We start from the raw sequence: 12,562 nt of genomic DNA, 5'->3' as shown, positions 1-12,562 counted from the left end.
AATAAATAAATTAAATAAATTTAAAACAAAAAAAGACCAAAGGTTCTAGTATGAGACAGACCCTGCTAAGTCTGTAGACTCAGCCTGAATCCCATTTACCACTTATCAAACCCTACTGCATAATGAGAAAAACACTACTTACAACTCATATTTTCTGAGGATGAAGCAAGATGACACATGCAAAGCACTCAGTAAAGGCATGTTTAGCCAAATAAAAGGTCAAGTACAATCTATTTTTAATATTTGTGAAGTTATCACTTCCATCATTTTACTTAACCAGCTCAAAAATATTCAATGATTCTTCATTACATGAAAAGCCAAATATTGACATTCAAGACCCTCCACAGTCTGAAAGCTCGCTTTCCAACTTTATTCCCAACTGTCCTCCAAACCAGTAGTTCTCAAACTTCAAGGTACATAAAAAACACCTGTGGAGCATGTGGATAAAAATGCAAATGCTTACGCCTCAAAGATTCAGAATGTCAGGCCACAGCCCAGGCATCTGCATTTTCCAAAAAGCATTCTCAGCGATTTTGATACAAATTGTGTGTGAACCGCAATTTGCAAAAAAGTACCAGAACAAAGTAAGGCAAGCCACGTTCTCAACACCTAGCATGCTCTAGCATTCCTCTGCTCCTGTTCACACCTGCCTCCCCCGCCACACACCTGTCCCACAGAACCTGAAACCCTACTCACTAAGCATAGTGTGAGCACTCTTTTCTCTACAGTCCTAGAGCACTCATTATCTTCACCATTCATTTATAATTTAACTACCCTTCAAATAATGCCTTGTTTTGCTGTCTGACTTATACCGCTATTTAACACTTCAGATCAATTATTCCAAGTCAATTTTACTATCATGAGTGAAAAGAACACTATGAACAAGAAATGATATGCTCAATATTTTGTATTTAATTTGTGAAATATCTGATATATACATAAAATAAATCTCCTTCCTCTTCTATATGTACTGATTCACTGTCTCCTGATTTAATGTATCTTAGCTGGAAAGTAAACATTAGTGGATCTGAAAATCCATAATAACCAAATTCTGTCTTAACACCCTCAAAATATACAAATAACACCCTAGTGCACTTTGTCCTGACTTAAGTTGAGACTCCATAAATCATAAACTATATCCCAGAATCGCCTGAATGTATATATGTGTGTGTACACACACACACACATTTGTACTCAACAAACTTTAAAGTGAAACCTCATCATTGAAACAGGAGTCCAGAGAAATAGTGGGCAGTGATCACTGGCCAAAGGACATGTTAAAACACCACAGGTGCCATTAGTCCAAGTAATGGAACATTCTCTAAAAGGTTACTATGTTCCAAGTGCTATATTAAGTACAGTTGGGTATTCCATGGCAGTGAAATGAAAGCAATGAAAATAAAAAGATGTAAGCCCACAAGTATAAGATCAAAGGAGGTGTGAAAGATGGAAAGGTGACAGAGTGCTAGTAACTGAACTGGCGGAGCTGAGGATGCCCCCAACATACCCGCCTGCCAAAGGAGACCCTAACAAGAAGCCAGCCAATCCGTCCCATGGAACCCTGGGAAGGTGAAAGAACTGGAGAAAAGCACCATGAACGACTGGGCAAGGCAGGGGGCTCAAGTCTGCGAGTCTTTCACCCCCGAGTAGGAAACCATGTATGTGCACTCTGAAGAAATCTGAATGAAGAGACTCTGGACTCTGAAGCCAAGGTTGCAGAGAGTAATGAGGCAGAGGATAAAAACAGGGGAATGAAGTTGAAGTCGGCCTGCTGCACAGATACACAGTGGGTTTCCCAGCCTCCAAAGCAGGAGACTGGAGGGTTCTTCCCAAGAGAAAATGAAGGGGGAACCATGGAAAAGATACAGACATTTGGGATTCCCCCCATTTAAAAAGCTGGCTTGCCATCTACAGCAATGCTCACCACTCAGCAAAATCCACTCACATGCAGAGCTTTCAATCAATACTGGGAGTCTCAATCTTAAATTAAGAGTGGTCCACCAAAAATGATCAGACTTGTGAGGAAAGCCTCCAATGTGAAATAAAGAAACCAAAAATATTAATCAGAAAACAGGTGATTCTAAGAAAAAAATTTTAACTAATATCCTCAGGGAGATAATAAAACTAATAATAACAACTGCAAACATTTATACAGCCTACTATGTCCCTGGGTCCTATTCAAAGTGCTTGACACATATTGAGTCTTTTAATCCGCACCGGGTTAGCAATTATGACCCGAGGGCTAAATCCAGCCTGCTGCATGAAGAATGATTTTTACATTTTTAAGTGGTCAAGAAAAATCAGTATTTTGTGACACGTGGAAATCCTATGAAATTAAAACTTCAGTGTCTACAAGTGAAGTTTTATTAGAACACAGCCATGGTCATTTGTTTACACACTGAAGCTGCTTTCGTGATACAACAGCAGAGCTGAGTAGTTACTACAGAGACTATATGTGGTGTGTTCATCCCCTTATACTGCTGCTCAGTGCACTACAAATCTCAGGGACACATGTGACAATGACAGCATTTCAAGTGTCAGGCATATTGCCATACTTTGACATTTTTAATTACCAGTAAATATCTCTCATATCAAAGCAAGAACAAAGGGCAATTTCCCTGGTGGTCCAGTGGTTAGGACTCTGCGCTTCCACTGCTGGGGCCTGGGTTCGATCCCTGGTCGGGGAACTAAGATCCCGCAAGCCCCAAGGCGTGGCCGAAAAAAAAAAAAAGAACGAATTAGACTCTGATGTCACACTTTTAAGTCACAGTGGAGTGTAGATTTTTTTTATCTAATTAGATATTGAAGTATTATGTTTATCATGTAATATCATCGTAGCTATGTCAGAAGAATACAAGATAGGTAGACATTACCAACTAAGGTAATAACATGACATGCCCTACCACACAGCACTCACTCCCAACTCATCAGAGCAACAATCAAGAAAATTAGAAAATTTAAAACAAGGCATTTCATCACAAGCAAAATGTCTTCCCAAAAATAAAAAATGAAAATGAGGCTACAACCAGAGTAAGATTCTGAATGGCTCATTTGTTAACCAAGCAAGGAAAGTCATTTACCAATCATGATTTAAATTGTGTTTGATTACAGCAGACAAAGAAATGTGTCCAGAGAAAATAAAACATCTTTAAGACTTGTCTCTCAGTGAAAATAATTGCTCCAAGAACAGCCTGTAAGGAACAATTACAGCCATGAATGTTTTCCAAATTGGTTGAGAAAATACTAATTCAGTACAACCTGAAGTGGCATCTGCTAAGATGAATAATGACAGATGGCGGTAAACATGTGTGGAGCAGAAAAAAGCTTAGCTGGACAAGTTTACAAATCTTATGAAAATGCAAGGTGTTTACAAAATTTTATTTTACTTTGCAAAATATACTTTTTTTACAAAAATATGTTACTTATGTTAACATGTGGATTTATTATTTCTATTTTTAAGTAAATTACATAAATATTTCTTAAATGCAAGGTGCTTATAGCCTACAGTGTTCATTATGCTATCTATCAGCAGGTACTCTGCATAAAAATATTTGAATCTATGATGTGTTATTGAACCAGCAGTGTCAACAGCCAACTTCATCCACTCTCATGAACTTAACTATCAGTTCCATAAAATTTTTCTCAGAAATAAAAACTGAATATCCTGATACGTTCTACCACACAACAATACAATGGCTCAGCAATGGTATAGTTTTATTTAAATTTTTCAAGCTCAGGGTTGAGACTGAAATTGTCCTGAACAAGAAGAACTCCCTCAACCACTGTTACTAGACACTGAATGGCTTTGGAAATTAGTTTTTGCTGCACATTTGATAATATTTCTCAATGAATTCAACCTAAAATTAGAAGGCCAACAGCACTTAAAAATCTGTAAAACCTATACCGAGGTAAAGTCATTTCAAGGACAACTGACATTGTTTGAATCACAGGTAATGTCAAGCTGCTTTATACACTTTTTTTTTTTTGCAGTACACGGGCCTCTCACTGTTGTGGCCTCTCCTGTTGCAGAGCACAGGCTCCGGACGCGCGGGCTCAGCGGCCATGGCTCAAGGGCCTAGCCGCACCGCGGCATGTGGGATCTTCCCGGACCAGGGCACGAACCCATGTCCCCTGCATCGGCAGGCAGACTCTCAACCACTGCACCACCAGGGAAGCCCCTTTATACACTTTTGATGCTGTCAAAAATCAAAATAAGACTCGAGACCTCCACTCCCACACAAGTATGCAGTAGATATATTTTCCAAAGTCAAACTACAGTTCCAACAGCATTTTTCAGACCTCAGTACAAGTACAAAAGTACGTTCCACATTTCAAAACCCATTTAACTGTGCAACAAGGAGTTCCACGTAGTCCTCAGTTGGAAGTGATTAGTTGGTAATGCAATGATTTGCTAAAGGGTAAATATGAGAAATGAATCTAACATAATTCTACAGATGTCTTCCAAGCAATAAATACGCTCTATTAAAACCACTGGGGGAATTTCCTGGTGGTCCAGTGGTTAAGACTCGGGCTTTCACTGCCGTGGACCCGGGTTCAATACCTAGTCAGGGAACTAAGATCCCACAAACCGTGCAGTTCATCCAAAAAAAATATATATATATGTTCATAGATTGATATCAGTATTTGGCAATACTTATCTATGTAAAAAGATATATTCAAAGGTGAAATACATTAAATCTCATTACAAATCAGCATTAAATAGGAACATTTATGATCAATTTTGATGATAGGGAACAGTAACTTTAAACTCCAATTAAGTAAAATGTTATCCCTTCTCCCCCAAAAAAGATTTCATTCTTCTCATCAGCAAACCTTTATTACCAAAAAAAGAGTTCTCAACCATTATTAGTATTGTATTTTTAATTTCATCGATTAAAAAACTTGAGGAAATTTTTTCTCCCTTGTTTTGCAAGTACCTACAAAATATTCTTCATTTTGCCTCTGGGCCCACAAAGCCTAATGCTTATGATCTGGCCCTTTACACAAAATGTCTGCCAACCCTTGGCCTAGAAGAATAAACTGAGACAAAGAAAGGTTAAGCGACTCGCCCAAGACCAAGACTACAGAGTTAGAAAGTGAGAGACCAGGTTTCAGGCTAAGGCAGTCTGGGTGCAGAAACCATGCTCTTAACCACTATACCACATTGTTCCCATGAACCAAGAACAAGATGTCAAGGAAATAATCAAAGAACAAGAAAAGAGGGCTTCCCCGGTGGTGCAGTGGTTGAGAGTCCGCCTGCCGATGCAGGGGACACGGGTTCGTGCCCCGGTCCGGGAAGATCCCACATGCCGCGGAGCGGCTGGGCCCGTGAGCCATGGCCGCTGAGCCTGCGCGTCCGGGGCCTGTGCTCCGCAACGGGAGAGGCCACAGCAGTGAGAGGCCCACGTACCGCAAAAAATAAAAAAAGAACAAGAAAAGATACTTGAAACTACTAAAAACTGATTTAAAAATTCAATAGGCAGTCTTGTGTGATAATATAGAAGCTGTGTAATTACTTGAAAGATGAGTGGATGTGAAATAAAAGCCATTTTGTGTACTGTTAAAAAAAAAATTCATTTAGAAGGTCTTAATAGATTAGTAACAGGAGTTCCAAACAGAAAGCACGAACAAAACAGAGGAGCATTAAGTTAAGACACTGTCAGGTCGGGAACTGTGAAGGTGTGAGACTGTACTTTACCTTCATTAATAAAGACAATGAAGCCTCTGGGAGGGGATGAAAAACAATTCACTGTCACGGCAACAGCAGTAGCCAGAGTAACATCTTGCATCGGTTTCCTGGGTCCCAATCCCCACAGGTCTTCCAAAGTATTTGGTAAAAATCAGTAATATGTTCACAGAAAAATAAAGCAAATAAGGAGGGGGGGCGGGGAAGCAAGGTAAACTCAGCTCAGCACTGATATTTATGCAGTCAGGATAATGTAAACACTGAATTAATCAAGAATTCTTAAGTATCTATACTACAAGGGCTGGAAGAGGGGGAGGAGGAGGAAGAGGCTCATCTACCACAACAGGCATCAACAGGTATTACCTAAAATTGATAAATCACAGAATAGCCATTTAGACATATTACTTATAAACACAGTTAAAAGCAGTTATCTGTGGGAACCAGACTAAAAAGGACAGGTAAGGCAGGGTACTGCTGATCTTCTATAACATTATTATAAATTATTATCTTTTCTAACAATTTGCAAGTATTACTTTAAGTAGAAATATTAATTTTTAAATACATTGGAGAGAATGTGCTTTACTATTTCACAATCATTGATTCATATAACTCAATGTGCAAATATCAAAGAATAGTACAGGGCTGAAAAAACAAACTAGCAGGGCTTCCCTAGTGGCGCAGTGGTTGAGAGTCCGCCTACCGATGCAGGGGACACGGGTTCGTGACCCAGTCCGGGAAGATCCCACGTGCCACGGAGCGGCTGGGCCCGTGAGCCATGGCCGCTGGGCCTGTGCATCCGGAGCCTGTGCTCCACAACAGGAAAGACCACAACAGTGAGAGGCCCACGTATTGCAAAAAAACAAACAAACAAACAAACAAACTAGCAATACCCAAGCTCCATCACACTGGTTATGTAAGCACAACGACTCCGTCAATATTTCCTGAGTGCCCACTATGTGGCCAGCACAATACCAAGAGCCAGGGTTAAAACTGTGAAGGATAGAATTTATTTACAGTTGAGTAAGAGACACAAATAAAGCAACATGAAATTATAATATGGCAACTATTCAGGACTCAGTGAAAGCTTCCCAGAGGTCATGCCATAAAAGCTAAGACCTAGGACTTCCCTGGTGGTGCAGTGGGTAAGACTCCGTGCTCCCAATGCAGGGGGCCCGGGTTCGATCCCTGGTCAGGGAACTAGATCCCACATGCATGCTGCAACCAAGAGTTCGCATGCCACAACTAAGGAGCCTGCGTGCTGCAACTAAGAAGCCTGCGTACTGCAATTAAGGAGCCAGCGAGCTGCAACTAAGGAGGCCGCCTGCTGCAACTAAGACCCGGCACAACCAAATAAATAAAAAATAAATAAAAGCTAAGACCCGAAGGACTGGCCTGGTTGGGTGTGGAGTTAAGAAACTTTTCAAAGTAAGAGAAAAGCATGTGTGTAGGCCTAGGATTAGGAAAAACAGGCAGGGTCCATTCAAGGAACTGAAAAAAGCTCAACATGGCTAGAGTAGGGAGGGAAGCAAAAAAGGCCAGAAAGCAAGCTGATGCCTGATAGGGAGACTTACTAAAGGGCATGTCTTCTACTTTGCCCACTGTAACTATAAAATTGCATACATCCCTCAGCCTTCTAGACCAGTGAACTCTTCCCCAATACACTGATGATTTCAAAATACCTTAGTCCAGAACTATCCTATGGGTGCCAGACCATTTATCTGACTACATGCCATACATTACTATCTGGACCCAGAAATCAAGGGCCATATCCTAGAGATGACAGAGTAAGAAGCTGGAAAAGAGGCTGGGTCCCTCATGACAGCAGAGCCACCATACCAGCCCTGAATTGTCTACCTCTGGACTTCTCTTACATGAGAAACAAACTAACAACATGTTCAAGCTAGCAACGGTATGTTACTCAAAGACAAACCTAATCTTAACTGACACAGGAGACTTTGAAAGTATTGTAAGGTGGAGGGTTGCAAAAGGTATTTTGAAGGAATAATTGTCAAGATTCAGTGATTGACTTCAGGACTTCCCTGGTGGTCCAGTGGTTAAGACTCCGTGCTCCCAATGCAGGGCGCCTGGGTTTGATCCCTTGTCAGGGAACTAGATCCCACATGCATGCCGCAACTAAGAGCCTGCATGCCGCAACTAAAGATCCCACATGCCACAACAAAGATCCCGAGGGCCACAACCAACTAAGACCTGGCAGAGTCAAATAAATAAATAAATAAATATTTTTTAAAAAAGATTCAGTGATTGACTCAATCTAAAAAAGAAAACTTACTATCTGTCATATGACATACAAAAAAATTGTTGTTAATTCTTCCAATATTCTTATTGGAGAGTTACAGCCACTTTTGGTGTCTGCATTTTTTAATTGAGATATAATTCACATGTAACATATTAATTTCAGGTGTACAACACAATGATTCAATATATGTATATACTGTATTGCAAAATGATTGCCACAATCAGTCTAGTTAACATCCAGCACCACACAGAGTTATTTTTTTTTCTTGTGACGGGAACATTTAAGATCTACTGTTAGCAACTTTCAAACATATAATACAGTATTATTAACAACAGTCACCACGTTGCACATTACATTCCAGCACTTATTTATTTTATAACTGGAAGTTTGCACCTTTTGACCACCTTCACCCATTTCACCCACCCCCGACCCCTCACCTGCTGTCTGCATTTTTAAAGAATGTAACAAAAACTAGAGAAGACATCAAAAAGTACTGACCAAACTTTCTTAATAATAAAAAAAAAAACATTTTTCAGTAAATAAGAGCTATCTGTAAAGTTGTTTTCAGCCCTATTAGATTGCTTTGTCTACAAATAGACAAACATGAGTATAATTTAAAACTGCAAACAGTTTTTAAGAAGTTCAAAGCATTAAGCTCAACTAAGAATCTTAGTAGGGAAAATAAGCTTAAAAATAGGCACAGATATATAACAATTCCCATTATGTTTACTGGAAGCCGTAAGCTAAAACACACCACCATCAGAGAGACCAGACCTTCACGCTCCAAGGCAGTCAAGACCTTGAGAGCTAAGCTGGAAAGTGGAACCCCCTCAGGAAGCAGGATACCAACTACAGGACTTCCTGAAATCCACCTGTAAGATTCAGAGTCTTCTCCCCCATCCTGGGAGAGGAAGAGCAGTAACAGCCATCTTGCCCCTCTGCTTTGCAGGCCCACAGCATTCAACCTCGCTCAGCTGAGTCACATACGGAAAATTCTAGATGGGAATTCAAGCCCAACTCTCACAGTAGCTCATTCTTCCTGAAAATTTTTTCTCCCTTTGAGTCTTCCTGTTGAATTGGAGGTACCTCCATCACCCACTGGGACACAGAGCCCCTGCCCTCTCACTCTGGGCATGGGAACCGTCATTGCCAGAGTGTCCTGCGACTTCAAGTAGCAGCTGAGCATTATATACACTCTGATTACAAGTAAACAATACTTAAAAAACATGAATATGTAATAAATAAATAAATAAATATGAATATGAAAAAGACCGAAACAAAATACAGAAAAACTTTACACGTTATTACATTGTTTTTATATTTAATCACTTTTAAAGGTCTCATTTTACCAAAGCCTATACTACAAATGTCACAGGTATTTCCCACATATTTGTTTACAGTCACTAAAAGGAAAATGGAACAGTCCTCTCCAGCACTAACTATTCCCATTATCTACAAAGTGAAAGAGGACACACTGCATTTGCAGCAGCAAACAAAACCACTGATTTTCTTAAGTCTCAACAAAATATCCCAAAACATACTGTGATAGGCAGAATAACAATTCCCAAAGATGTCCACATCCTAATCTACGGAACCTGTGATTCGGTTATTCTACATAGCAAAAGGGACTTTGCAGATGTAATTAAGTTAAGGACCTTAAGTTGAGGGAAACTACCCTGAATTACCCAGGTGTGCCTGATCTAATCACATGGGTCCTTAAAAGTGGAGAACCTTTCCCAGCTGTGGTCAGATGGACTACAGAACAGCCAGAGAGATGCAATGCTGCTGGTTTTGAAGATGGAGGAAGGGGGTCACAAGCCAAGGAATGTGGCGGCCCCTAAAAGCTGGAAGAGGCAAGGAAACAGATTCTCCCCTGGAAACTTCCCAAAAGGAACACAGGCTTGACACACTGATTTTAGCCCAGTGAGACCCATTTCGGACTTCTAAAATACAGAACTTTTAAAGAATAAGTTTGTATTGTTTTAAGCCATTAAATTTGTAGTGATTTGTTGCAGTAGTCAAAGAAAACTAATACACACACATTAAACAACTTCTAACAATATGTGAAATCATCTGGAAAGAAACATAATCAAATTGCCCAAATACTTAGAGCAGTATGAGATCTAAGTTATTTGTGCATTTTGTGGTATATTTCACTTCTATTTTTCTCCTGCCCTCGCAAAACTCCATCCATTAAAGAGCTAGCCAAAGTGACAATTCTTCAAGCATTCTGCAGAAGGATGAACCATATTAATCAAGAAAATGGAACAGTCAGGACAACAGGATTAACTGGAAAAATCAGGAAACAAACTGTATTTTTCAGGAAGTCAAACATCAAAATGTTTGCACTGCTTCTTCAGTATCAAATGGATACCACATTTTAAAAAATAAGTCCTTCTAGATATAAAGAGCTTATTATTAATTTTTTAGGTGTGACAATCATATTGTGGGTATATTAAAAAGAGAGTGACTCAATCTTCCAGAGACATATACTCAAATATTTACAAATGAAATGGAGCTGGGAATAGGAATTCAGGGCCATAGATGAAACTAAATTAGCCTGAGTTACTGATTGTTAGAGCCGGGTAATGGGTACGTGGGGGTATATTACATTATCCCGGGTTGAGCTTTTCCAAATTTAAAAGTTACAAAAACAAAGTCCTCGACCTACTTATAATAATATAGATTTCTTAATATATTTAATAGTTGAAACTCCTTCCTGTAACATTGACCCATCTCAATTTTCTGCCACTTAATCCACGTGCATCAATTTTTTCATTCCCACTCATTCTGCCCTGTTTACTAACCTAATGAGCTTCAGGAAGTCACCTAACAGCTAAAAGGTTGATTCTTCATCTGCAGAATGGGAATAATTATACTTACCCAGTCTGTCTCTGAGTTGCAGAGAAAATTATGAGATAAACAATACAAAGCAGGATAACCATTCAAGAAATCTACATTATTCATAACTTCCATGCTCAGCAGCAACCATTCACCTATTACTATAGATCCCCTTCCCTTCCACCTCCAGTTCCTCTCTCGAACCCTCAATTCATCATCCCAAAGCCAGGGTCCCTCTGAAAGGGTACACTCCTCTCCACTGCCTCCACACACACACCGGTGTTTTCATCTTTCAGCACCTTCTCTCTACACATCTCTCCCTCCAGCTTTCAAGCATCCTGCTCAATCTGCCCCCCTAGCGAGTCTATCCTGTGTACCCCTTTGCTGGCCCTATTACAATCACCCCATCCCTTCTATTTCAGTACTTTCATCCTATCAGCTTTATTAACTCACTACTGTTCACAAACACCCGATCTAACTTCCCACCCTCTCGCCTTTCAGTTAAAACACAATCGCTACTTGCCAGGGAGTGGAGAATAAGGAGTGACTTCTAATGGGTATAGTTTTCTTTTTTGGGTGATAAAGATGTTCTTAAATTAGACAGTTGCACAACCCTGTGAAAATGCTTTTAAAAAACACTGTGTTTAAAAAAAGAACAAAAAACCACTGCGTTATACTTTAACTGTACTTTTAAAGGGTGAATTTTGTGGTATGTCAATTACATCTCAATAAAAATTTGTATGTCAAAAAAACAATCAACATTATTGCTCACCTTGCCCATCACACGCCCACTTGTCACATCAACCCCATCTTCCGAAGCATCGACTTGCTCTTCGGTATCCCCCCCGCCACGACCAACTCCCAACACCAGACTCGGACTGAGGCCCCTCTCACTCTCTTGATTAGCACATCCCCTCACTTCCCGGCTCTAAATGCCACTGAATCCTGGAAGTGGGGGTCAGCTCTCGTGGCCCCGTCCCCCGCTGGCAGAAGGGACCCTTCTGCCCGGGGGAGGGGAGGGTGTCCCCAAACCCGCTCTGACAAGGGGCGGGGCCCCGCCCGGCTCCCAGGGCCGCGCTGCCAGGGGCGACGCCACAGCCCACCTGTCTCAGCCGGCGGAGAGATCCGCTTCCAGCTCACGGACGGACGAACGGATGGCAGAGGGGACAGAACAAGCCGCGGTCGCCGCCGCAGCCGGGTTGGCGCACACCGGCTCAGGCGTCCATGTTTCCACGTCTCTGCGGCTCCAGCTCCGACTCCGGCTCGGCTCCCGCCCGGACAGCGTCAGTGCGGAGGCCCAGGGGCGGGGAGAGCAGAGGGAAGCTACGGAGAACGCCCGGGGTACCGAAAGCCCCGGCGCGCTCTAGCCGGCGGTCACGTGGCGCGCGGCGCGCGGACTTCTGGGAAATGAAGTACTTCCGGCGTTCAGCGTTTCTCCACTCTCCTGCGCTTCCAGGGCAACCGCAAAGCCGCGTGGCAAAACTGAGAAGCTGAAAAATCTTACCTTCGTGCTGCAGTCCTGGCTTACCCTACAACACTTGTTCTGGTAACTTAACTTCATTAAGGCTCCTGTTCATTCCAGCACAATAATCACCCCAAAGTCGGGCAGTTCCTTGTAGGACTCTAAAGAATTGGGAAATAGGAAAATAAAGTTTGATGGAGGCAGAATAGCAGATCTAGAATTGCCTGCAATACTGTCAGAAAGGACAGGTCCAACAGGAAAGAGTGTCAATGTGGTGCAGTGGCAAAAGTATGGAATTTAAAGTCAAATGAGCTGA

At 41.3% G+C, this 12,562-nt stretch overlaps 1 protein-coding gene across 4 annotated transcripts in view; it reads right to left on the bottom strand.

Annotated features, from left to right (window-relative positions):
* The window catches only part of DYM (dymeclin), a 373,371-nt gene extending 361,200 nt beyond the window's left edge, over positions 1-12,171 (bottom strand). For 2 of the 4 annotated variants that reach the window (XM_067699137.1, XM_067699140.1), the window contains exon 1: positions 11,888-12,169. The gene's annotated coding sequence lies outside the window, so the exon portion shown is untranslated. Of the gene's footprint in view, positions 1-11,887 lie in introns of all 4 variants that reach the window. The other 2 variants (XM_067699139.1, XM_067699138.1) reach the window with 2 other exon arrangements.
* Between the last annotated feature and the right edge of the window lie 391 nt (positions 12,172-12,562).

Source organism: Pseudorca crassidens, chromosome 12 (genome assembly GCF_039906515.1).
Source record: "Pseudorca crassidens isolate mPseCra1 chromosome 12, mPseCra1.hap1, whole genome shotgun sequence".
Taxonomy (NCBI): domain Eukaryota; kingdom Metazoa; phylum Chordata; class Mammalia; order Artiodactyla; family Delphinidae; genus Pseudorca; species Pseudorca crassidens.
This window is presented reverse-complemented; position numbering and strand designations above follow the sequence as displayed.